This window comes from Mustela erminea, chromosome 1 (assembly GCF_009829155.1).
Source record: "Mustela erminea isolate mMusErm1 chromosome 1, mMusErm1.Pri, whole genome shotgun sequence".
In the NCBI taxonomy this organism is placed as follows: Eukaryota; Metazoa; Chordata; class Mammalia; order Carnivora; family Mustelidae; genus Mustela; species Mustela erminea.
Genome location: NC_045614.1, coordinates 110,588,195 through 110,615,936, shown reverse-complemented (window position 1 = coordinate 110,615,936; position 27,742 = coordinate 110,588,195). Strand labels below are relative to the sequence as shown.

Below are 27,742 nucleotides of genomic sequence, written 5' to 3'. Positions count from 1 at the left end.
ATACAACATGACACCAACCATATGATATTCTGGAAAAGGCAAAACTGTAAAGACAGTAAAAATATGATGGTTCATAAGGAGGAAAGGAGGAATGAATTGGTGGAGCTGGAAGATATTTTTAGGGTTGTGAAAATATTCTGTATGATTCTGTAATGGTGGATACACACACACACACACACACACACACACACACATTTGTCAAAACCCATGGAACATAAACTACAAAGAGTCATTCCTAATGTGAATTATAAACTTTAATTAATAATAATGTATCGATACTGGCTCATCAACTATAACAAATATACCACATCAACACAAAAAAATAAAAATAGGGGAAAACTTGGGGGGAGAGGACAAGGGGATATATGGGAACTCTACTTCCCACTCAACTTTTCTCTAAATGTACAACTGCTTTAAAAAGCTATATGTTAATTTTAAAATTCTAATCATTGATAAAATATGTGATGACAAAAGCATGATTTTAATAGCATGGTCTCAAAAATCATATTTGATTAATTACATGAATATCACATATACTTGAAAAACATAAGTACATATGAGTAAAATATACCTGTATTTTGCAGCCTCTAGAGAGTCTTGGAGTGCACGTTGATTCAGAGACCCTTTTGCAGTAATTCCATAGACTTAAGAGAATCCAGAGTCTGGGATCCATTACTGAGGGATTCATAGATATTCTCAATTAATGAATGAAATCTGCTCTCTTGGAAGATGAGGAGAACGCTAACCACAGGTCAGTGCTGTTGATGACAAGTCTCTCCACATTCTAGGAGAACATAATACCTTTCTTATCATGTAGAAGGAAGGAATAACTAAGAGACTATGTGCTAAACTATCTAACACAGTGCCTGGCACGTGGTGGCGGTTCAGTAAACAGTAACCAAATTGGAATCTGGTATTATAAAGATCAATCATCAGGTGCTGGACTGGACTGGCTGACACCCAATGTCTCTTCCATTTGGATTTGTGACTCAGGTCCCACCCCCTTTTTAATGCTTTGGCACCTCATTTCTGTTCTAGGCCAAAATTTTTGTCACTTTAAGACTGGGTGTGGGAAAGAGCTACGGATAGTGACAGGAAAGATCTTGGGATGGCCCCCTGCCCTAAACACTCTCCAATCTGGCCTCATGCCCTATTTTGTCATGGGCACCTAAAGTATGAGCCCCAAAGGCAGAACTTTAGATTGACTCAATATATCTCAAGGTTGAAGAAGAAAATAAAGACTGTCCTGTCCCTCCATAGTGATGTAGCACCTGAAAAATTGTCAAAAGACATTCCAAAATCATGATGTTATGGAGAAATGAAATATACATCATGGACAGCAAAGCCTTCATTGCATTTATTAATCCACAGTACGTACTCATTCAGCTCCAGCTGTGCTCAAGACACCAGCCATGTTGGATATTGAGCTAACTGGCTCTAGCCTATGTGATAAAAATGTCCTTTTCATGCTGTTCCTTGTAAATCTGAGTACAGAGAGATCCAACTGTTCTCACCCCACTCTACCTCTAGCCCCAAAGCCTCTACTTCCGCATTTGTTGGTCAGAACAATGATTCTGCTTCTGGAAAGGTAAAAGGGCTAGAAACAGTGCCATCAGAAAAATTAAAGGAACTGGGAAGTTTTAGCTGTTGATAAGAGAACCCATTAGAAATGATCCTTGACTTCACAGATCCAAAGGGCCATCATATGGAAGGAGGGTTGGATATTTAGTGTATGTGGAGCCAGGAACCAGAATTAAAAAACAGTTCTAGAAGTGACAGAGAGATTGTCATGAATGATATCACTGATATCATCTCAGCCAGAGAAAAAACTTTTTAACAGTGAGAAGCTTCCAAATATGAAATAGACTATACCAATAAGTAGTGTGTTCCCCATTACTAAGATGTATTCAGAGGTCAGATGATCAACAAACAGAGAATTTGTAAAGATTTTTTTTTAGATGTCTCAGAAATAGTGGAGATAATCTTAATGACTTTACTTCTCGCTCCAAATTTGGTTGTGTACATCGATTCCTGTGTTACAGATTAGATAATTCTCCACTTGACTTCTTTTTATCTACGCATCTTTAGAGTTTAGACAGTGCTTTTGATTGCATGAGCTCATTAACTCCTCAGGACACATATTTGAGAAAATTAATAGAATTATTACACTCATTTAATCATTGAGGAATCTGAAGAAAGAAAAGGCTGAGAGAAACAAATCAATGACAAAATCAAAGGAAATTTTCAGACTCCAATGGGGTCCCACTCTTCCAACTATGGAATCACAGGCCAAGAACATTCATCTCATTCTCAGAATGAAGAGATGAAGAGTATCAGATTCCGGACATGAGAAAGATGTTTTCTGAGGGGCTAAGAAGCTGTCACTGATAGCCAAGATTGGGCATGACAAAAAGCAGAAAATACTGAGTCTTTGAATTTAACAAATCAGCTTCTTCTCTCTCACATCATGCTCCGGGGTGAGACGATGCTGACCAACAACCAGGTGTAGTTTTTTGCCCCAAGAGTGAGAAAGAAAGAAGAGAGAAGGTAATGGTCTTGGGATAGTGTGAATTCAGAAAGTCTCAGAGGGTGAACAGGAAATCAAGAACCACTTGTTTCTTCCTGTAAGAATGTTTTGCACCTGGAAATGCAGTCAACTGTCCCCCAAAGAAGTTATAGATTGAACAAACAAAGAATTTCCAAAGGCTGATGAAGGGGTTAACTCCTGTATAATAATCTCGTTGTATTCTTCTCCAAGGTCTTTCATCTGTAGATCTCAGCAGGGTTAGCCAACATGAATTAAATGTTACAACATTCCTTTGAAGTAAGTATTATTAGATCCATTTTCCAGACGAGAAAACTGAGAGTCTAAGGGGCTTGCCAGGGGCTACCCAACCAAGATTCTAGGAAGCCAAGCATTTCAAACTTCAGTTGTGCAGATTTCTGGGTCTCACAGAGAGAGATAGAGAGCACCTGAGACAATCTGACAGTGTTGTTCCCAGACTCTGAGGGGAGACCCTAAAGAAGCATTCCGCCACAACACTCCCCAAGCTCCTTAGAAAGCTCGAAGGGCTTCTCCCTTGTCAAAGGGACTGGGTCCAAGAACTGTAAGACTTCATGAATCATTCCTCAGCCTTCCACTGGGATGTCATTTCTCCTCTTCAAAGCTGTCAAAACCCATTGTTGTTACTTCTTTTATGCTCTACCTTGGGTTATAATTATTTATGTTGGCATCTGGTTTTTCTCTTAAGACTTCAGACAAGGATCTTACATTATCCCTTATGATTAGTACATAGTAGAAGGTAATAAGTAAATATTTTTTTCATTTTATTTGAAGTGTAGCTGGTGGGAGAAAGTTGGAACTATAGATAGCTTCTACAAGATGTAAGGACCAAAGCTGATAACATTTGTTTTCCCCAGAGACAAAAATAAGGCCTGACTACAACCCATATTTTCATGTGGATAAATGCACTTCCGGGTTTTCATGACTGCCAAAATCTCTGTTTCTACCCTAAGAGCCAACATTCAGTTGGGAGGTTTAAACTTGGTCAAAATTCAGTGAAGGAACTTCATGGAAAACCAGACATGTGGTAAGCATATGTGGTAATAACAGTCCCTTACATGATTTACAATTTTTACAAAATATTTTATAAGAACTTTAAAATTTGATTCTATTACGACAGCATACAGTGAGCAATAGGGAAGCCATTATCTGTCATTCTGTTAACCAATTTCATCGAGGTTAAGTGGCCTGCTCTCAGTCACACAATTATTAGATAATAGAACCATGGTAGGAACCAAGAAACCTGAAGAAAGAGAAGAATGACCACTCTGGATATTCCACAACTTCCTTACCCTTTCTGGCCTTCCAAAACTGAACTTTTCTCTGAGCTTTCTTCTTTGTCCACCTCTGGTACTTGCAACCTGTGTCTTGGCAGGATCCATGCTGGTCCACTTTTGGTCCTTTTAAGCCCTCATCACCCTGGGGGCAGTCTCTGTCCAGCTGGAAATTCAGAGCTCACCTGAACATGATTTGACTTTCAAGGAAGGGTTGAACAGAAGGTACAATTTTGCTACGTTAGGAACCCACTCTAAAAAAGTCTAAAAAGAAGAAAGTACCCATAGAACTGTCATTTAAAAATCTGTTTGGATATTTTGGTGCAGTTGACCAAACCCAAGACAGAGATATGTGAGACTTGGGTTCTAGTCCAGGTGCCACCAACCAACTGTGGGTTCTTATTTTCATTTCACAGATATTTAATGAGCACCTACTATATGCTAAATATTATGCTAAGCTCAAGGGACACAGAAATGAAAAAGATTGGTTTCTTAGCCTCAAGGAATGAATAGTCTATTATTAGACAAGACAGACAGCAAGCAGACCAAAACATTACAATATGGTGATACTTTTATGGAGATGTAACACAGCTGAAAGTCTTCCCAGAGGAGAAAATTCAAGACAGCACTGACCCCTTCTGAGCACAGGGCACCATGGGCCTGTGCAGTTTGCATGAAGCCGGTCTTGCCAACACAGATCCTGTTCGTTGCATGGTTTCTCTCTTGAGGGGAGTGTGAACACAGGTGGGGACAATTCGTGAGACAATTACAGACCTAGGACAACCAGAGACCCAGGAGTAAGCTGAAGCCAGCAGACAGGAGAAGCCATGGGACAGGAGAAAGGTAGATCGGGGAGGTCATCGGGCACTGCAAGGAGAAGTTCCGGCCACAAGGAGAAGCTGAGGCAGGCAGCGCCTGTGACGGGAGTGGCCTCCATGGACAGGGGGGATGTCATGGAGCCAGAAAGAAATGCCAGATGTCATGGTGGCCACTTCCAGAATGGCAACCAACCTTTTCTCATAGTCTGAGTCCCAGCCTCAGAGCCACCAAGAGGCCTTGTTCTTGATTTCTCCATTATGTTTGGCTCCCATAACCTGAGATAAACAGCCTTTCTCTGACTCTTGCAAACTGGACAGAATGAATCCAAATATATAAAAGTGTTTTACATACTTATAAAACACCATGCTTTATGCAAGTGAGACTTGCGGCTGAAAGACTCCAGTAGCAGCCAAAACAAAGACAAAATTAGTCTTGCAGGTGGGTGAGGATGTAGGCATGGGCTACTCTTGACTGTGCTGTCTGCACCTTTCATAGGCTCTTCCAGAAGTACAATCACTGCACCCTCAAGCCCCTGCCTACTCTTCAGACACTGCCTCTGTTAAAACAGGAAGCACCGATGACTTGGTAATTGCATGGTGATAACCCAAGGGTTGACCAACCCACTCCGTGTTATTCCACAATAAGCTTTCCATCCTAAGCCTTTGGGCCAATCTGCTTTATTTTTCTCAGCACATTAGCATGCCATCAGTAATTACAGATTAAACATCAGCAGTTTTTCGCCCTCTAATAACCCTAATATTCTAGTTATCTCTTAAGATAATTAACCTTCATAAAGGAAAGTGCCCCAGGAAGTTTTCCTCAACACAATAGACAATTACCTTTGTTAATCACCTTTTTCTTTTATTCTAGTATTAGCTTTCGGGTTAGTTCTTCTGTACGGGACAGTGATGGCCGCTCCTTGCGATGCTCTCACCATTCTAAATCTTATATAATAGTCATTATCATCCCCAGCAAGCCTCCAAGAAGTTGTTTTGTTCGCCCTACGTGGCAATCAATTCCAGAGACCTCCCAGGCAGTAAACTGCTTACAAGCCTGTCAGGCAGCTCAGATGTGCCTCTCCCATGTACTGAGAAGCAATGAAGGAAAGTGACCCGGCCAAGGTGTTGGAGCAAGGTGAACTCCCTCTCTTCAGCATCAGACCTACTCAACCATACTCCAGACCCAATATGACTTTAATTTTCTCCATGTTGTTCACAGAGTGCCCACCATGTGCTGGTCCTCTGCTAAACCACAGACATTCAGACATGAAGAAGAGAAAAAAAGACCACACCCAGTTCCCAGCCAGGGCCAGATTCAGCTACCCATGCAGCTAAAAGTGATTCTTTGGTCCATTCATCCAGGAAGTATCTTGTAGACACTTGTGTTAGGCCCTTTAAGGACCTCCTATGCAAAGCTCATCTTCTCTATGAGCCCTTCTTCTCCAACACCCTGCACCCCAGGGGAATTAAACTTTTCTTCAACAAACAGTCCTGCAAGTCTGTTCACACTTCTGCCCTTCATTAGAATCCCTCGTGTGCTATAAGAACATTTTTGACCCAGCTCTGTAAGTCCAACAACAATGCCTGGTACAGAGGAGGCACTTGGTATTTGTTGAACCAAATATATACAAGATATATTGTATTACCTATGGTCCTGGCTGTTAAATAATAAAAATGACTGAAACCAACAATAGCAAAGTAATTGTTCCTAAGGTCTTTTGGTGTCTGCCCATCTCCTAAGACCCAGGCTGATACACTGCTGAGTTCCCAGGTACTCCTGGGACTCCTGGAACACAGGGTCATGCAGGGTCATGCTCCACCTTTCCTGTTTGGATCATCTCACCATGAACTATCACATCAATCCTGTCTCAGCCCTTCAGAAAGCCTGTTATATAGACCTGGAAGGGATGTTTATCCCACTTGTCCCCAGACAGGACGGGGAAGTAGGTGACTGCTCCAGGACCAAGAGTTAAAAAGTGGTCAAAAGCCTGGGCTCAAACTTTCCATTCTTGGTTTGGAGTTCTTGGCATTGATCATACCTACAAACAGTTACAAATCATAATAATTATAGAAAGCCAAAAAGCAACAGAGCTGCAAGAAAGAATGTGCTTGTTTTTACCTTAAGACATTTTTTGGTAACTCCCCAATTGTAGTTGATTTGTATAAATCTAAACTGGGCTGAATATTTGTTAATAGTCTGTGATAAACAGACGCAGTTGCACTGCCATGCAAAGAACACAGGTGAGGAAAGGCTTACTGGGCTTATTTGCATTCCGTTATCAAAATAAGATATGAAAAGTACCTCACGGGAGAAATCAGAACTTTTGAACACTGATATTTCATGTGTCAGTGAGTCTTAATAATTCTAGAGACATCAATGCCTGTCTATATCTGCAACTGCTCTTCACACACACTTATATTTAGCGGGAGAGCTCTAATAGATAAATAAAAGCAAATTGCAATTGACACACTATATGGGTTCAGGTTTATGCTCCAACAGCTTGAGGACACTTTGTAGCCAAGTTTCTTTTATTGATTATGTCAAATCTCCAGTCTATTTCAGTTTAGAGGAACTTTGTTTCTCTGTTCTATCTTATGCAAAAAAAAAAAGAAAGAAAGAAAGAGAGAGAAAAGAGAGAAAGAAAGGAAAGAGGGAAGGAAGGAAGGAAGAAAGAAAGAAAGAAAAAGAGAACTGGACAGGCAAATAGGGAAGCTATTGCATTTCAAATGAAATTGGTGAATATCAATATATCTTTTTATAATAATCTGAGACCAGGTAGATACTGGAGCAATCTTTTGATCAGTATTAAATTCTTTCTTTCCCACTAGAGTGTGTTGAGATTGATATGTGTTTTGGTCCCATTTCCCTTTCATTTCCTATCATGTTTAGAGGACTGTTATCCCAGTACGATCTGCTAAGAGAGTTGTGGGCTAGAATACATTTCCCTACCATATGCCTCCTGTTCGGGGCGGCGGGGGGAGGGGGGGACCTTTCCCCTACTCTCTACTCTAATGGTTCCTTCAATGTAGGGAGCTACAAAGGTGGGATACACCCGACCTTTCCACACCCTTACCTGGGTAGAAAGAACCAGAGTATTCTGTGCTGGGCCATTTGGAAGTGGGACCATGGCCTAGGCACCTTCTCACTTTTCTCTCCTTTACAGCCTGCCCTCAGAGAGCATGAGTTCTTGCATGCTCCTGCCCTGAGGTAAGTGCAGCAATCAAGGCCTTGGACACATGGGAGGTCTCTGCTGGTCCAGCACTGCTGGGGGAGGACAGATAAATCAATATAATCCCGGGTTCAGTATTAGAAATTCCCCTTGCCCATGAACATAGACCATACTCTCCAAGGAGGGGAAGTGACACAACCATGGAACCCAGCAGGTGAGAGCAGCTGTCTCATCAGACCCAAGCTCCAGCTCCATAAGATGCGGACATCACTCTTGATCCCCGAGCACCTGCTGCCAGACCAGGCACAGAGAGCGGGCTTTCATTATACAGTTAGTGAATGAAAGTAAAAGAGCAAAAACTTTGATGTTTTGATTTTTTGGTCTCCTACACCCCACTGGCTGCTGTGATCAGCAGGAAACACACTCCAGTCTGTCAAATACCACAAGCATGACACCTGTGGCACATTCCTACCCATCAGGCTCCTGGTTCATCCCCTTCTCTTGTAGAAACCAGAATGACTGTGCTAGCATGGGCTGTCTTGCCCACAAGGTTTTTTCACTCTAAGGGGAATCTTATATTTACCAAAACTTTCCCCTCTTTTCTTTTCCCACTTCCTACGGAGATGGTGCCCCTTATGCCAAGCTCTCTGCATGTCCAATCACAGCCTACCTGACCATCTCCTGTCTTCTATTCCTCTCCTTCCCATCTGCCACAGGAAAATCTCTTTTTCCTTCTTTCTCCTTCCCACTCTGGCATGAGTCCCAAACCACTGATAGTCCTACCAGTAAGACTAATGATGCCCCAAGTGAAAGGCAAAGGAATATTTCCATTTTGTAGTGAAATTTGCATTATGAATAACCTGTTTCATCAGCCCCTCAAAGTCTTGAAAATGCCCAGAACTTACTTTGAGAAATTCTGCCAAAATCTCTATCAATACTCTCATCTTCTGTTTTCCCCAGGTACCAACGTGCCACCTAAAAATTCAAACAAAACTCCCACCCTATGTTTTAAATTACTAGAATGTGTTTTACTATTTTTACCACAAACATACTATGCTTCAATTCTATTACGGGGCCCAGAGACATTAGAGAAACAGGCTGGGGCTCTGTTTACCATTTAAAGTGTTATCCAAGAGGCATGCCCTGAGCCCCAAGGAACCAAGTCACAGGTAAAATGCTCATGCTTTGTGAGTCTCAGAGAATTCCTCAAGGAGTCCCATGATGGACACGCAGAATGAAAGTATGTGGGCTAATCATCCTGAACAATCTTGACACTTTTTTTTCTAAAAACAGTGAATTGTTGAATTCAAACAATTTTTGCCAGGGTAGAGTAAAATATATCTTGGAGGACAATTATATTGTCATGTTAGCCACTGTCTCCCACTCTGTTCTGGGGTGTTCCCAACCTTCCTTTTTTGACTCAGGAGCCAAGGTAATTGTCAGGCCCTCTGCATGTCTGTCTTCCCATCTCCCTAGCCTGAATAGTGGGCGGGAAATCTGCATCTGTGCCGATGGTACACCAGGGGTCCCTTTGGTGTCACATCTGTTATGCACCAGGGCTCAGGACATAGTATGGGTTACAGACAGAGTTTACCTGGAAAACTTACAAAGCAAAGTTCAGCAGTGGAAAGGAAGCATGTGAACCAATCTCTTACTTTTCCATGAAGAGACATCCTGGAGCCAGGATACCCTGCTGGGTCTGCCAATGGCTGCACGCTCCCTTTGAAAGGTCACACTGGAAAGCATACGTAAGCAAGTGGGGAGCAGTATCACATGGGTGCCAAGCTGTCTGGCTTTAATATTCCAGTGAGTTTTGATATTTATAGGAATTACCTATGAAAGCTAAGTATCTAGCACCTGCAAGCCCTGGGGATCACAGAAACTTGGGTTCAGAAACAGACCCTCCTGCCCAAGAGAGGAAACCTCTTGCTAGGTTTCACTGGAAGGTGAATTTGCATGCGGCTCCCCTGCTGGGAGAAAGGGACACCTCTGGTCCCAAAGAATTAATTGTCCAGGTGATCCAGAATGCGTTCTCAGGGACACGTTTAGGGAATCCTACTTGTCACACCAGGGTGGGACACTGGAAGCAGTAGAAAATCTAATCCTTTGGTAGGCCCTGTGACTCATTCATCTTCAAAGTTGGCCTTTGAAAGTCATGGCATCTGTATTATAATATACCTCCACATCTTCTGGACCACTCCCTCCCTCATGTTCATTCTCTCTTGTTTGGCTGATTGCACTCTCTTTCAACTCTTTTTCCTGCCTCCGGTGTCTCCAAAAAACCTCTGTCTTGCACATCACACCAAGCTTAATACTTCTGAAGTACATTCCTGACCTTGCTACTTGGATCAGTCAGGATAGATTAGGCTATGCTGCAGTAACACACAAATCCAATGGTACAATGGCTTCAAACAGCAAAGGTTTATGTCTCACTCTCTCTCCATAACCATCTCTTGGCAGGTGGGCATTCGGTTCCAGGTTATTATTGTCCACAGTCTGAGACGAAGACTGGGGGACCAGCCACTATCTGAAGCACTGCTGAGGCTGTGGAAGAGAGAAGAGAGTCTAGAGGATCTCCCATCAATAGTGAAATGTTTGCCTGGGGAGTGACGGAAGTTACTTCTGCTCACAAGTCACTGAGCAGAACTGGTCTCATGGCCCCACCCACAGGTGGCCTGGAAGCACAATCCTATCGTGTGTTCAGAAGATGTGGATGCAGAACCATTTAACAAGTGGGTCTCATGACTCTTGTGTTCCTCTTTCGCTTTAAAAGCAAACGAGCACAGGGATAACTTCCCGTGTTTTTCAGGACAAAGTCAAAATGCCTTAGGCAGTAAGATCTTCCAGCGTCTCTTCTAACCTCAGGTTACTAAACCCTCAGCATCTCCCGCTTCCTACGCATTTCACAAGGAAGCCACTGTTCACCTTTCACTGCACCGCTGCCCAGCACTCTGCACCTTTGCTCCTGTTGTGCCTCCTGTCAAGTTCTAGCCTTTTCTCCAAGCCAAAGTCAAAAGACATTCTTTCTAGGAAGCTTCCCACAATCCTCCCAACCAGAAGCAACCACTTCTCTGTGCAATATCTTTAACAGACAGGGCCCAATCTGTGCCTCTGTGATACTTAACACTGTTTCTTTTCTTTTATAATGAAGAATATTTATAATTTAGTCATGAGGCTACAAGGGACTTAAGAGACCGTCTAGTTCTTAAACCTTCTGCACACCACAGCCAAGTCTTCCATCATCTGTTTAAAACTCCACAGTTTGGGAGAACCCACTGCCTCCCACGCAGCCCATTCCACATTTCTAAACTTGAACAGCTCGGATTATTTAAAAAGCAACAATAAGAGCACGCTTAAAAACCCTTCGTCATTGAAGCTAGTACCTACACGTCTCCTTTCCAAACAAGGAAACCAAGGCACCCTAAGAGAATAAGCACCTTTGTCTTAAGCAGCAAAGGAAAGTTCTGGTTTAATTTATCTCACTGTGCTGCTCAGAGGCCTCTCAGCTTCTGGACTATGATGTGGATAATCTCCTAAGAGACTGAGAGGGATGGAAAGACACCAAGGCAACCAGCCTGCCTTGTTTACCAGAGAACTCAAGGGTGCCTTTCGCACAGCTGTGCTGAGTAGAAGTGTTTAGTTAGAAAACTGTGTGGTCCCGGGCAGATGTGGCTGGGCCATGGCTCACTGTCAGACTCTCAACCTGAACCCTGGGAACACTGTGCAACGTGCACTGGGCCACTCCAAGCAGAGCAGTGAAGGAAGCCCGCAAAAAACACTCCCTTCTTACCAAGCCAACATGGGGGCAAAAGCCAACCTCACACACTGCGCAGCCCGACTGGCTTCTGGTGATGAAAAACTCCACCTCTGTCTCAAAAGCATCCTTCAAATATTCTGGTGCCTTCTCCAGTTGTCCCATGGCTCTCGAAAAGAACACAGACTTTAAGAATCACTGTCACTGTAGCCCTAGACAAGTCACTTCACTTTCATGAGTCTCTCCTGTAAAATGGGGCAAATAATACTTTCTCAGATTGTGATAAGAAACAAATGACCAACCCCTGCCTCTGCAAATGCCTTCATATCTGGCTTAATAAATTATGGTTCCTTCTAGACTTGCTCAGAAGAGAGCAAGCCCTTGATCTGGTTGGTATAACAGGATCCTACATTTTCAAAACCCCTGTCTGGTTCATCTCCAGGTGTTCTCTTCTCCCCTGGGTGAGGACTACACCAGGGGACACACCCACCCAGAACTATTTTCAGCTTCTAGGACTCCAGAATTCCTTGCCCATGTGGCTCTGAACCCACAATAAGGATCTTTCTTTACCAGGACTGAACTGTGGAGAATAAAACCTGAGGTTAGTATGTGTATCTCTAGGTCAAGAGACAGCTGTGTGCAGCATGTAGCGATGGACTGGGGTGGGGACTGGGTTATGGATGGATCTTTGTCATGAGACTGGACCCCACATGCACAAGTATCAGACACTTATAATGAATTGGCAGATGAGGGTGGGAAAAGAAGGCAAGCTTTAAGCCAGGACCTCCTATTGTATACTTGCCTGGGACTTCACAAACATTAGAGACACTTTGTTCCCTATCTGCACTTCTAATCCCTATCTAATCCCAATCCAAAGCACATTCCGAAGCCATAGCATATCTTTCCTTTTTATGGCTGAATAATATTCCATTGTAGGTGCACACCCCAGTTTGTTTTTCCAAATTCACCCACTGATGGATATTTGGTTGTTTCCGCCTCTTAACTATCGTGAACAATGTGGCTATGTTCATTGGTGGACAAGTATCTGTTTGAGTCCCTGCCTTCAGATTTTGCGGGTATATACCTAAGGATGAAATTCCTGGATCATATGGTCTTTCTGTGTTTCACCTTTTGAGCACTTACCAACCTGGCTGTACCATATTACTTTCCCACCAACAATAGACAAGGATTCCATTTCTCCATATCCTTGCCAACACTTGCTATTTTCGTTTCATAAAAATGTTAGCCATTCTAGTGGGTGGGAGGTGGTATCACATGGTGGTCTTGATTTGTATTTCCCTAGTGACTAATATTGAGCAACTCCTCAAGGGTTTATTGGCTATATGTTCTTTGGAGCAATTATCAGGGATAACCGAATGAGGTAACTAACATTCTCAGAATAAGGAAAGGGAAGAAAGCTAAGACTGGGTTAAACAATTACTAATGCCTGGAGTACTTCTGAGCATCTAATGGAGCCAACCCCACCCCCCACCTTTCTTCTAGCCTGCCTCCTGAAGGCCAGAGTCACAAACTTCACACCCACAGAAGCATCAGGTATCCCAGTGCCTTAGAGTTTGTGCCCACTATACACAACACACTGAATGCTCCACCTCCTCAACACACATAAACACACCCCATTCTCATTTTCAGCCCCAGGATTATATAACAGCAGCTGGAGACTGGACTCCCTTTATAAGATAGCCTCAACCCTCGGTATGTGGTCTGGCCCCAGACCCCAAAAAACTATTCCATGGGATGCACACCACACACTCTACAAGGCTGGAATACCCAAGGTTAAGGAAGCAAGGGGCCACGCCATCTCTCTTCCAGGTGGGCTGGCCCAGGCTCAGACCTCATCCTTTGAATCTCTCCACACAGAACTTCCAGTACAGAGAAACGAGCCACAAAAGGAAAATGGCCAATACCCCTCCCCTATCCATCACCCTATGGAGACACTGAAGCTTAGAGGGCAATGCCAAAGGTTACGGTCCAACCTAAGTTGAGAGCTTGGGTCCCCAATTTTTCAGATTTTGCTCCTATTGGGCACTACGGTACAATGAATGCATAGACATTCTATCCCAACACCACCAATTTGGGTTATGATTTGAGTCAAGATCAGTTTCTTGGGTGTGTTGATTTTCTCACTGCAATGAGACTGCTGATACTGCTCTAAATAATAAAGTGTGTATGCATGCGTGTGTGTGTGTGTGTGTGTGTGCATGCTATGAGCTCACTGGAAGGCAGTAACTATATAAATATATGTGTATGTTTGTACTTACACTTTTTTTCGTCATGACCTAGTTGAGGTGGAGAAACATTTTGGGACTAGGTGAAAATGGCACATACTAATTCTACCTGTTTCTTCCTGCATGATCTAGTCTGGCATTCCCAGGTAAAACAAGTCCCTTTACTCTAAAAAAAGGAAGTTGATTTTGTTCTGTCAGGTGCACTCAGACCACCGGAGGTGGGAGCCCACAGCTGCGGTCTACACTGGGGTTATGTTAGTGAAAGTGACAGCTAAGGGAAAACGACCTGGTAGCCTGCCAGGAGCCCCAGACTGGCACCCAGAGACCAAGGTTCAAGAATGAGGAGGGGGGTCACCCAAGAGTTGGAGTGGAACCTTGAACACGTTACTCATCGGCTCAGGGCCTCAGCGTTTCCACCAGCAAAATGAAGGTATTGGACTGGATTAGCAGATATCAATGTTTAAACAGCAAAATCCTCTTTAAAGATAAAATGTGGGGTGCCTGGGTTGCTCAGTTGTTGAAGCGTCTGCTTTTGGATCAGGTAATGATCTCAGGGTCCTAGGTTCGAGCCCCACATCGGGCTCCCTGATCAGTGGGAATTCAGCTTCTCCCTCTGCACCCCCCCTTTCTCAAATAAATAAATAAAATCTTTTTAAAAAATAAAGATGAAATATCATACAGATCTCATATGTATAAAAGCAAGTACAAATGCACCACCGTGACTGAAGGGATCCTTCCCCAGGCCCACCCGGATCTATTTGCTAAGCCTCCAGCTCAGTGGAATCAAACTCTTCTAACTAAAATACTGTGTGGTTCTATGTCATGAGAGGAACCACTTAGATGTAGGAAAAAAAGAAATAGATGAAGTCGGGAAGTAGGATGCTAAGGATAGGGGCTGGGGAGGTGGGGGGAGAAGGCAGAGAGAGACAGTGGGACACGTCGGGGCACGATGGAGTTCTTGGAGAGCAGCCTGCTCTTTCCACCTCAGATTTCCAGAGAGGAAACTGAGGCCAGACAGCTCAGATATAAACTTTGTAACTTTTTGACCCAGGAAGTGTTGAGAATCATAATAAGGAAATGATTATAGAGTGCTTTGAGCTCCTCAGAGACAAGCAGTATTTAAATACAGGGTATTATTACCTCCACGGAGCTCTCTTTTGATTACCACTGTGCTTGAAAATGTGGGCAGACCACTTTTATTTTTCAAAACTCAGGTGTTCAAAAAAATATTCACATGTACAATACCTACCCTCACCCCCTTATAAGTTAATTCTCAGCTTCCTTGTCACTCGATAATTTAAATGTTCAAAGAGATATTATTCTAGCTTTATCAGCTAAATTGGCAGTCTCCTATTAGAGACGTCTATCCCTTCCAACTCACTCTCCTCCCATTATTTGAAGGACTGTTAAATTAACAGTGAAAATAATATTATATTTGGAATTTTAGATGTCAGTACCAAACATCATTTAACTGATGTACTAGATAAGAATTTATCTACAAGGGAATGAATAAATCAGGTTAACCCTGAAATATTTGGTTCCTTGATATAAAGCCTGCTGCCAGATCTCAGAAGTCAACCCCCTGAAATTCAGAATGTTCTTTCAGAACTAAAGGGCATGAGCACTCAGCTAGTCCTGAAACAGCATGGGACTCCAAGTCGGAAGGTACGTATGGTCCAAGTCCTTGTTTTACTGTGCATGGGCTGGTTGACCTTAGCAAAGCATCTCACTTCTTTGGTCCTCAGTTTTCTTCCCTGGAGACTGGGGTGTTCTCCCTGTCCTTCCTACTGCATTCATCAGGCTGCCCTGAGAATCAGCACAAAGTGATGTGTAAAACCCCATGTAACCAGCATGAGTGGAGGTTAACAGCACAGCTTTTCAATGGAATCAGACAGCTCCTGGCTCAAATCCTGCTCTTGCTACTAATTAGCGAGATGACCCTCAATAAGTTGCTTATCTGCCCTGGACCTCAGGTTCCTCAGCAGAGAAAGGAGACAAGTCCTCGTATTTTTCATATCGGTTTGTTCTGAGAATGTAAAGCCCAAAGCCTGGCCCACGGTCAAGGCTCAGTCAGGGTTGGACTTTTTACAAAGCTGTAAGCCTCCATGTGCCCAAGGGGCTACTGTTGTTTCTCTTTAGTTCCGCTTTCAGTGACAACAGACCTAGAGATAACCATGCATCTCTTGTCTCTGAACCGCCTGGGTGCTCCTACTCAGGCGAGAGAAAAAAAGAAATACACTGTGGCCCAGAATGGGGCTCCAGAGAAATCCAAAATGAGCTGTGGTCTAAAAGCGACTTCTCTCCAAGCCTATTTTTAACCAGCTGTGAACTTCTCTAATACGTAGAGGGTGATGCTGCGCTCCCTGAATAGCTCTGCTGACGAGCTGCTGCCCGCTTCTGCTACTATGTGAATTTATGGAGTTCTGGTCTCACACTTCATTAAAGAAATATACGACGGTGCTGAGACAAGGGGCCAGACACCTATAACTCTCGTCCCACTCTCCCAGTTATAAATCTTAGCTGCTCACTCACGGAAGAGGAGCTACTGAAGAGATATCACCCGCTCTTTGGTGGTGGGCTCTCTCTTTGCAGCCATTTGCAACAGACAGCTTTATTAAGAGCTCACCCAACAAAAGGCCCTGCCCAAAGCACCCTCCCAGCTTTGTTAAGAATGCTTTCCGTGGCAAGTAACAGAAAACACAACTATACAATGACTCAAACAAAGGCAGGTTTCTTGTTCTCATGTGAAACTCAGACAGGAAGAGGATTTCGGAGGCCAGGCCGGTTTCAAGGCAGTTCTATCAGGTTGACATTCTCTGGGCTTTTTCCTTGTGGTTTCATTCTGACTGCTGCAGCGAGGACCATTGCATACATAATCCAGTGGAAAGAAAAAGAAAGGAAAACAGTGACACCTTTGTCAAGAAATCAAAACATTGGCCTCCTGGGTGGCTCAGAGGGTTAAACCTCTGCCTTCAGCTCAGGTCATGGTCTCAGGGTCCCGGGATCGAGCCCTGCATCAGGATCTCTCTGCTCAGCCCCTCTCTCTGTCTGCCTCTCTGCCTACTTGTGATCTGTCTGTCAAATAAATAAATAAAATCTTAAAAAAAGAAAGAAAGAAAGAAAGAAAGAAAGAAAGAAAGAAAGAAAGAAAGAAAGAAAGAAAGAAAAGAAGTCAAAACATTTCTAGGACCCCTGCAGCAATTTTACCCTTTTCCCTTATTGCCTACCAATGAGTCAAATGACTACCCTCACACGGAGGGCCATTAGGAAAAAGAGTTGGAATTGAAAGTTGTACCAACCAAGAAAGTCTGCCACAGGAAGGAACATGAACAAATGATTGAATCATCACTAGAGAGACAGATAAATGCATGTTTGACCTGAGGCCTTCTCTTAGACTGACGCAGCTTGCTAGTCATTTTTTTCTGGTCCTCGTACAGGTGCCACACATTCCCACCCCTTTGCTATCCTCCCAGGTTAGTCCCACAGTATCATTTGTCCTCCTACAGTCAACTCCCTACTCACATGTCTATTTTATTGATACTGTTTAATCCCCTTAATCGCCAATCCCACTCACCACTAGCACAGCGCCTGGAATATTCTAGTTAATCAACAAATAATTGTTACTGTATTTGTTGAATACATTCTCAAGAAAAATTCCAGAAAATATAAGTGACTTATAGCTCAGCACATTCATAAATGTAAAGACCTTTAAATCCCTCTTTTGCACTGGTCTATCTAAAAAAAGATAAGTAGAATCAAAAATAAATCAGATGTTTAAGGGCCATAATCAATGAAACATTAGAGTGTATTAGGGTCATTTCCCTTCCCTTAATCAAAGAATTCAGAGAAATTATTTTTATCCTATACAGTCTAAAATATTACATATTGATTTTCATCATTAAATCTGTTTCAGGTTCTGAAGTCTTTGACCTAAACAAAGACTGATGTATCAAAACCGGAGAAGCATGTTAAAAACAAACATTCCTAAGAAGAACACTATGGGTAGTGTGTTAGAGAGAGGAAGGTACCCAGTGACAGGGCAAGAGTCCCTAAACTGACTATTAACTGTGGTCCCTGTTTACTTTGTGATAGCCCCCAGCCCTTCTCTTCAATTTCCCACTGACTCTCTCTTACCGCCCCCCAAACCCGCTTAGTAGGTATCTTCATTACATTGGGCCTTGGAAAATAAGTAGGGTTTGGATATACACACACGTAACAGGAATAGCACGAGAAAGGCAAGACAAGAGGAAAGAACAGAATCAGAGAGGCTATCTGGGACTGGAGTGCATGAGATGAGGGGTGGAAGAAGGCCAGGTGAAGGAGGAGATAATGCTGGGGAATGGAGCAGGTATCGAGTCGTAATTAACCTGGCCTTTTCATTTGTAGCTGAAGAGTTCAGACGCCATTGCACGAGCAGTGGGAAGCTCCTTTGGTTTGTAGAAACATGTAAACTAAGCCATAGTTCCATAAATGTTCATTTGGTAATAGCTGTGCATATGGCATGGTGGGCCAGGGAGATGGGTGAAAAGGTTTTTGTGATAATCGAGACAGGAGGTAAAGCAGATCTGAACTAAAGCAGTGGTAGCATGAGTGTGGCTGCGGGGACAGCTGGAGTGTATATTTTGATGTTTTGTTTTGTTTTTGTTTTTGTTTTTTAATTTATTTATTGAACAGACAGAGATCACAAGTAGGCAGAGAGGCAGACAGAGAGAGAGGGGGAAGCAGGCTCCCTGCCCAGCAGAGAGCCCAACATGGGGCTCGATCCCAGGACCCTGGGATCATGACCCGAGCAGATGGCAGAGGCTCAACCACTGAGCCACCCAGTGCCCCAACTATATTTTGATGTTAAAGTAAGACATGTAACCTGTCACTCCCCCAGGCAGGCAAACCAGACCAACGAAGTACTGGCCAAGCAAGAGGAAATCTAGAATGAGTAGTTTAACAGAGCTGGCTGTAGGGAAAGTCAGTTATGGCTTCAAGACCATCTTGAAGAAAAATCTGACTGAACTTTTATTTCCCCTCCTATAAAAAAGTGAGGCCATCTTATTCTCACAAAGATTATTCACTCCTGCTATGTGAGAACCCAATATTATATGAGGCTAATACCCAGATCTGCAGGGGGAACTTAACAGATAATCTAATACAGTCCACCCCTCGTACTAGTGCTGACCCTCTTGGTCCCACATGTCTCTTAATTTTGGTGAACTCTCTAGGAATACACTGACAGTCTCCTGTCCAGTCACATTGCTCATCTACTCCAAGGGCTCTCTTATTAACATTGCTGCAGGACCAGGTCCCTATTCCTGAATGTGCATGCATGACCTAGAAGTATGGGGGTAACACCCTGTGGTGTAAACCTTTATCCAGGGGAAGACAGGAGCCAGAGGATAAACTCCTTCTCTCCCCTGCCCCATTAATGAATAGTCTTCCGATGCAGTTTCCAAAGCTGTTTCAGGGTAGAGTTCCACTTATGGAGCAATCCAGTATGTCTCACTTAGTAATAACCAAGTCAATAACCATTTTTGTAATGACTCTCCCTCCTTCCCTGCTTTGCTCCCCTTTTCACTCATGTTGGCTGAGATGGGATTCCTTAATAAAGTAAAATGACCTAATTGCTCTAACTTTGGGGGAATCTGGGCTAAGACAAAGATTACAACAGAAAAAGTACTGCTCACAATATACACTAGAGGGATAGTCAAGGATATTTACTGTAGAATTGGCTGGAGTGGAGGGGAGAACAAGGAGGAAGAGGAGATCATTTAAAGGTCAAATGATTAAATCAATCAATGTGCCTCCATTCAACTACTAGAAACAACTAAGTGTATTTCATTTGCAAGGCAGTTTGAGCAAGAATGTAAATTGCATAGCAGAGCGATCAGTTCCATTTGTATAAATAAGATAAGGATATGTACTTTAAACGAATATAATACTAGTGTGTATCCCTCACAATTAAGGGTGTCCACATGATAAAATCTGACCAATAGAATAGAAGTAGAAGTGTTATATAGCAGTTCCTGGTAACCTGGCTTAAAAGGTAATGAATGTGCTCTTTTATCTTTTCTGTTATCCTGATGCCTGGAACGTTAATGTGATGGTTGGAACTTTAGCCACTATCTGAGACCATGAGTATAAGGTCCATGCTTCAGAGATGGCAGAGAGGCAAGACTGAGGGTGAAGGACACAAGAACTCTGAGAGCAAAGCTCTAGCCCCGCAAAAGCAGTCTGCATCCAACTTAAATGATTTCATTTGCCTCTCTGCAGGCACTGGCTCCAGGTTTCATGGCTATGTGTAAGAAGGCTGCATGCACATCGGGAGTTACTGCAGACCTGGGCCCCACAGTAAGTCTTTCCAAATGTGTGTCTTCTCTGCATTTTGAGTGCAATGTACTCCTCCTTTATGGGATAGAGTTTTTTAAAAAAAAAAACTTCTTGTGCATGTTCCTCTTACCCCCTTCTCCAAATGAGAAGTCATTTCAGGCTGGTATGCATGTGTGGGTGGGGTCGAGTGTTCCCCCAGGTTCCTCTGATTGTCTCGAGCTCGGTTAGAATTCTTCTCTAAGAACCTTTGCTGGAGAGCAGTGTGTCTGCTCAGTGTGTATCTACCTCCTGGCCCTGCTTTGGAGTTCTTTCTCTAAGATGGGCACTGTGTTGTGTTGAGAAGGAAACTCCTGCTTCTGCCACCTACTCAGCTCCTCATGAAAAGGAGGAAGTAGATGTTGCTAAGTCGATATGGTCTACATGTCTTCACTGGCCAGATTCTAAGCCAGAGTTGTTGTTTTTTAAAGTTTCTATTTAAATTCCAGTTAGTTAGCATACAGTGTAAGTTTCAGGTGTAGAATCTAGTGATTCATCACTTACATACAATACCGGTGCTCATTACAAGTGCCCTCTTTAATCCCATCACCCATCTAACCCATCCTCCCATCCACCTCCCCTCCAGTAGCCATCAGTTTGTTCTCCATAGTCTGTGCTATGGGGAGTGCTGTGAATTGTGTAAGACTGATGATTCACAGAATCATTGTGATGATTCACTGAATCATCAGTGGCTGCACCAGTTTGCATTCCTACCAACAGTGTAAGGGGGCTCCCTTTTCTCCACAGCCCCACAAACACCTATTATTTCCTGTGTTGTTTATTCATTTCAATTCAATTAGCCAACATATAGTACATCACTAGTTTTTGATGTAGTGTTCAATGATTCAGTAGTTGTGTATGAAAGTCAGTGCTCATCCAACTTAAATGATTTCATTTGCTGTACCCCTGAAACAAATAATACATTATATGTTAATTTTTTAAAAAGGAGTATATTTCTTGGTTTGCCTCTCTTTTCTCCCCCATGTTCATTTGTTTTGCTTCTTAAATTCCACATATGAATGAAGTCATATGGCTCTTACTGACTTATTTCACTTAACATTATACTCTCTAGCTCCATCCACATCATTGCAAATGGCAAGATTTCATTCTTTTCTATGGCTGACTACTATTCCATTGCATGCATATATATATATATATATATGTATATGTACACACACACGTATACATGTATATATATATAAATACACACATACACTATATATATAAAAATACACACATACACAATACACAATATATACACATACACAATATATATATGTGTATATATATAAATATATACACATGTATACATGTGTGTGTATATATACACATGTATGTATAATATGTACATATACATTATATATATATACATATATACACACACACATTTATATCTATATAGAACCTTTTCTTTATCCATTCATCAGCTGATGGACATTTGGGTTCTTTCCATAATCCAGCTATTTTTGATAATACTGCTATAAACATCGGGATGCATGTGTCCCTTTGATTTAGTATTTTTGTATTCTTTGGGTAAACACCCAGTAATGCAATTGCTGGATCATAGGGTAGTTCTATTTTTAATCTTTTGAGGAAACTTCATATTATTTTCCACAGTGGCTGCACCAGTTTGCATTCCTACCAACAGTGTAAGGGGGCTCCCTTTTCTCCACATCCCCACAAACACCTATTATTTCCTGTGTTGTTTATTCATTTCAATTCAATTAGCCAACATATAGTACATCACTAGTTTTTGATGTAATGTTCAATGATTCAGTAGTTGTGTACGAAAGTCAGTGCTCATCACATTACGTGCCCTCCTTAATGCCCATCTCCCAGTTACCCCATCCCCCCACCCACCTCCCTTTCTACAACCCTCAGTTTGTTTCCCGGAGTCTCTCATGGTTTGTCTCCCTCTCTGATTTCTTCCTATTCAGTTTTCCCTCTCTTCCCCTATGATACTCTGGGCTGTTTCTTATATTCCACATATGAATGAAACTGTATGATAATTATCTTTCACTGCTTGACTTATTTCACTTAGCATAATTCTTTCCAGTTCCATCCATGGCAATGTAAATGGTAGATATTCATCCTTTCTGATGGCTGAGTAATATTCCATTGTATACATGAACCACATCTTCTTTATCCATTCATCTGTTGAAGAGCATCTTGGCTTCTTTCACAGTTTGGCTATTGTGGACTTTGCTGCTATGAACATTAGGGTGCAAAGGCCCTTCTTTTCATTACATCTGTATCTTCGGGGTAAATACCCAGTAGTGCAATTGCTTGGTTGTAGGGCAGTTCTATTCTTAACTTCTTGAGGAACTTCCATACTGTTTTCCAGAGTGACTGCACTAGCTTGCATTTCCACCAACAGTGTAAGAGATTCTCTTTTCTCCACATCCTCGCTAACAGTTGTTGTTCCCTGCCTTGTTAATTTTTGCCATTCTAACTGGTATAAGGTGGTATTTCATTGTGGCTTTGATTTGTATTTCCCTGATGGCAAATGATATGGGGCATTTTTTCATGTGCCTGTTGGCCATTTGTATGTCTTCATTGGAGAAGTGTCTGTTCATGTCATCTGCCCATTTCTTGACTGGATTATTTGTTTTTTGGGTTTTGAGTTTGGGAAGTTCTTTATAGATCTCGGATACCAGCCCTTTACCATTATATCATTTTAAAATATCTTCACCCATTCTGTGGGTTGCCTCTTTGTTTTGTTGACTGTTTCCTTTGCTCTGCAGAAGCTTTTTATCTTGATGAAGTCCCAATAGTTCATTTTTGTTTTTGTTTCCCTTGCCTTTAGAGACATTTATTGCAAAAAGTGCCACAGCCAAGGTCGAAGAGGTTACTGCCTGTGTTCTCCTCTAGGATTTTGATGGATTCCTGTCTCACATTGAGGTCTTTCATCCATTTTGAGTTTATCTTTGTGTATGGTGTAAGAGAATGGTTCAGTTTCATTCTTCTGTATGTGCTGTCCGATTTTCCTAGCACCATTTATTAAAGAGACTTTTTTCCTTTGGATAGTCTTTCCTGCTTTGTAGATTAGTTGACCATGGAGTTGAGAGTGAATTTCTGGGCTCTCTATTCTGTTCCATTGATCTGTGTCTGTTGTGCCAGTACTGTGTTGTCTTGGTAATCACACCTTTATAATATAGCTTGAAGTCAGGCCCCCAGCTTTGGTTTTCTTTTCCAACATTCCCCTGGCTATTTGGAGTCTTCTCTTGTTCCATACAAATTTTAGGATTATGTGCTCCAGCTCTGTGAAAAGTGTCAGTGGTATTTTGATAGGGATTGCTTTGAATGCAAAGATTGCTCTGGGCAGCATAAACATTTTAACAATGTTTATTCTTCCATTACATGAGCATGAAATATTTTTCCTTATCTTTGTATCTTCCTTAATTTCTTTCATAAGTGTTCTATAGTTTCTAGAGTACAGATCCTTTACCTTTTGGGTTAGTTTTATTCCTAAGTATCTTATGGGTTTTGGTACAATTGTAAATGGGAGCCATTACTTAATTTCTCTTTCTTTAGTCATACTGTTAGTGCACAGAAATGCAACTGTTTTCTGTGCATTGATTTTGTATCCTGCCATGTTGCTGAATTGCTGTATGAGTTCTAGCAATTTGGGGGCCAAGTCTTCTGGGTTTTCCACATAAAGTACCTTGTCATCTGCAAAGACTGAGAGTTTTAATTCGTCTTTGCCAATTTGAATGCCTTTTATTTCTTTTTGTGGTGTGATACTTGAGGCTAAGACTTCTAGTACTATGTTGAACAATAGTGGTGAGAGTGAGCATCCCTGTCATGTTCCTGACCTTAAGGGGAAAGATCTCAGTTTTTCCCCATTGAACATGATATTCACTGAGCTACAGTTTTAACCTGGACATCTCCTCCACCTGTCAATAACTCAAAAGAGAAAGGCCTGTGCTGCCCAGTAATTCATGGTGTGACCAGTGTTCCTAGAGCAGTCAATCACAATTCCTTTTGGTGTGCTTTAAACTGCCTTTTAGTCCAGGGGTATTCCCTCCACAAGAGTGTTTAATATCAATGCATCAATAGCCAGACAACCTTCAGTTAAGTGTTCTTTCAACAATAAAAAGCATAAAGAAGAATATTACAATCATACAAGTATATTTTGCCCAAACAAATGGGGGGAATTCTCACTTATCCACTTTGTGGAAAATTAATGACAAATGTTTCTTCCCAAGCCAGTTTCTTTCCATCCTAAGTCAGCCCTGTGTCATGGCTTCAATAGATGCTGATGTACATGGATTGGGGATTATCCACTATTTGTTGTCACTTGTTATATTTTTGCCACCTCCTTCTGCCCTCTCTCTGTGTGCCGAATGGTAAATTAACTACGATACTATTTCTACCTTTCTTTCCTGCACCCCCACAGCATCCGCTTCAGACTGCCACTGTGAGCCAGACTCTTCTGCCAGAAACGGAAAGGAGAGCCTCGAACTCTCTCTGGGATGCTAATTTGGGCAAGGCACTCCCTACTCCCACTGGAAGGTAGGTCACCTGCCCGTCACCTTTTCTGTTTTCTGTTCCTCCTCAGAGTGGCAGGCAAGAGAGAGGTCGTGACCCTGCTCAGCTTGTTCTAACTAAAGAGATCAGAAATGCCTTTGGAAGCTTAGGGGAGGCAAGAGAAAGGCAGGCTTCTTTCTTTGGAAGGATGCTAATGGGAAATGAAGCTTGGCATGGGAGTGTGCAGTAGTAATAAAAAGAGATGAAAGGTGAGACGGACCAGTTCGCTCTTCAACTTCATCCTTCATCTCTAGACCCTGTTTCCCTCCAGTGGCAATCGAGCAGCTGCCTTTTTTTTTTTTTTTTTTTAAATCTCCTTCATTTCTCTTCTTTTCCTGGAACACATCTTAGAAAGAGAAAGACTTTCTAATGAGGTAAGACTAGCAGACATTAGCCCCTAGCACCAATTTTAGCACGGGCAGTTGAAAGCATCCCAGTTAGGCAGTGAACACTACCTGCAGGGCCCATCTGCTTGCTTTGTGAAATGTTTGGCCTTTGCTTTGAAACTTTTTTTTTTTTTTTTTAAATAAAACCAAGCATTCTCATTATCAAGAGGAATCTCAGGCAGAGGCAAGAGGTTGGGCTTTCTAAATATTCCTTTCCTCTGGGCGAAAAAAGAATACGATGTTTCCTAAATTTACAACATGAATTCCTCTGAAGCATTTAGCTCCCTTATCGTTCCCTTCCTGAGTGCAGGAGACTTCCAAAGGGGCTGCGGGGTAGAGACACGGATGTGAGTTAGACATAATTCAGTACTGTAAGAGTTGAGTCTTGGTAAGCAGAAAAAGGCACACACACAAATAACTTTAGCACAAGGTAAAAAGTGACTATAGTAGCCCTCACAGGGGCAGTAGCAGAAGAGGTGGGAGTAAGAAAGTATTCTTTCTGGAATTATTTAAAGAGATTTTCAGAATATGTTGAACCCATTTTTCACTCGAGGTTCTTATTCAGAATGATTTTATTTCTATGTTGGCGGATTGGTTAGTTGGTAGGTGAGTAGGTGTGAAGAGCTTCAGTGCCTCTAGACTAATAGATAGCTACATAGATAGGTAATAAATATAGATAGTTCTATATCTATGTCGATATAGATATTTGGATAAACATTCAAGTGATACTGATATGACCAGGAAACCATAGGAACTAACCAACTGATACATTCATACATTCAAGAAATATTTCTGGAGTACCTACAATATGTCAGACACTATGCCCTGGTCATAAAATGGTGATCCAAAAAGGACATGGACCATGTCTTCATGTAACTTAAGGTTTGGAGAAAGTAGAGCTTAGCCAAATAATTATGTGAGTAAATATAATTACAAAGAGAAGAATGAAATTCCAGAGAATCATACATGTGTAGAGGAATTTCTCCCACCTAGGATACATGGGGAAGGGTATCAAAGAAGATTTTATAGATCAAATGACATCTGTGCCAGTTTTGAAGATTGTGTAAGATTTAGATATTAAACAGTGGTAAGAGAAGGGGACTCCATTTAAAGGCATAGTGTGGATGAAGGCAGCAAAGCTGGAAAGGGCAGGGTTGGGACTGCATTCTGGAGGAATGGGAGAGCCATTGAAATTTTCTGAGTGGTGGAATGTTTTAGAAGGTTTGTTTGACAGCATTTCAGGAAAGAAAAAGGGAGGGAGAGACGGGGGAAGGTAAACCCTTGGGAAGCTACCAAAAATACAAAAAAGAAGAACAATGACAGTGGAAATGGCAAGAAGGAAATTGAGAAAAGAAGCCTTGCTGACTTATAATCCTTAGGGTTTGCCAGTCACTAGATGATGGGATAGGGTGAGGGAGGTGGAGAGAGAGAAAGAAGTAAAAAATAATCTCAGTGTTTCTACCCTGGAAACATCGAAGTAGAGACTTTGATGACAGAGGTGGGGGTAGAGAAGTAAAGTCAGAGAAATTCCGTGTGGGTCATACCGACATACCAACACAGACACTCAGAATGAAGAAGTCCACCTTACGGCCAGCCCCTACCCTTGTTTGCTATCTCTTCTTCTCTCACTCTTACCCTCTGTGCTCAGCACCCTGTATTACAGATTGTAAGTTGCCACCATTTTTGATAAATTAGAAAACTTACCCCAGAATAAGATCAGTAAATTCATTTCCCATCCAGACGCCTGGTTCACAATGGAAAGTGACTGATACAATTACGCAGCCAACACCCAGCCCAGCACCTCTCGACAGGCCTTCCCTGCCATTCACCAGCTGTGACCTTGGGCAAGTTCCTCCACCTCCCTATGGTTCACTTTCCTCATCTGGAGGAAACAGGATAATCACAACTACTCTGTCTACTTCAAAAGAGTGCCAAAGGTCTCAGAAAGAATCCAGACAAGAAGCAATGAGCCTCTGCCTGCACAAAGACTGTGGCAACCGGGACAGAGAGCCATAAAAAGCAGCTAAATGAAGAGGAGTGCTGAGAACATATTAGGCCAAGAAGAACATGTGGAAAGACAAGTAAATGCCCCCTGAGAGTGTACAAGCTCCTTCACTATGTATCAAGAGCAGGTTTTGACCGTAGAACTCAGACCCTTAAATGTCTGTTTTAAATGGAGAGAAAGACTGTCATGATAGTGGCAGAGTCTACTGATTGCCTCTCAACATCCAGCCTCTCCTTTCCAGTAATTACTCTGGTTTTTAACTGAGCACAAAACTAGTTAGCTGAATTTCCCAACTTCTCCTACAGCTTGGTGTGTCCATATGCCCCAGTCCTTGTCATTGGGAAGTCACCAGAAGTATGTGTGACTTCCAAAGAGTCTTCTTAGACAGACTACTTTACTCTTAATCCTTTTTTCTACTCAGACTTCAGATGCAATGGCTGGAGCCCCAGCAACCATATTTGTCCTGAACATGGCCTTGAGAGTGGAAGTCACACAGTAGAGCAACAAAAGAGAAGGAGCTTACATCCCTGATCCCTGGACTGTAACTCCCTATCTCAGACTGCCTACCTTACATGTCTATTAGGTGATTTTATTAGGTTCTTATTGCTGCTCTGACAAATTATCATAACTTCAGTTACTTAA

The 27,742-nt window shown here is 42.3% G+C and overlaps 1 long non-coding RNA gene across 1 annotated transcript in view; it reads right to left on the bottom strand.

Annotated features, from left to right (window-relative positions):
• The window catches only part of LOC116587350, a 45,035-nt gene extending 18,161 nt beyond the window's left edge, over nucleotides 1–26,874 (bottom strand). Inside the window, exon 1 of the long non-coding RNA XR_004284380.1 lies at nucleotides 26,800–26,874. This is a non-coding gene — a long non-coding RNA (uncharacterized LOC116587350). The remainder of the gene's footprint in view (nucleotides 1–26,799) is intronic.
• Between the last annotated feature and the right edge of the window lie 868 nt (nucleotides 26,875–27,742).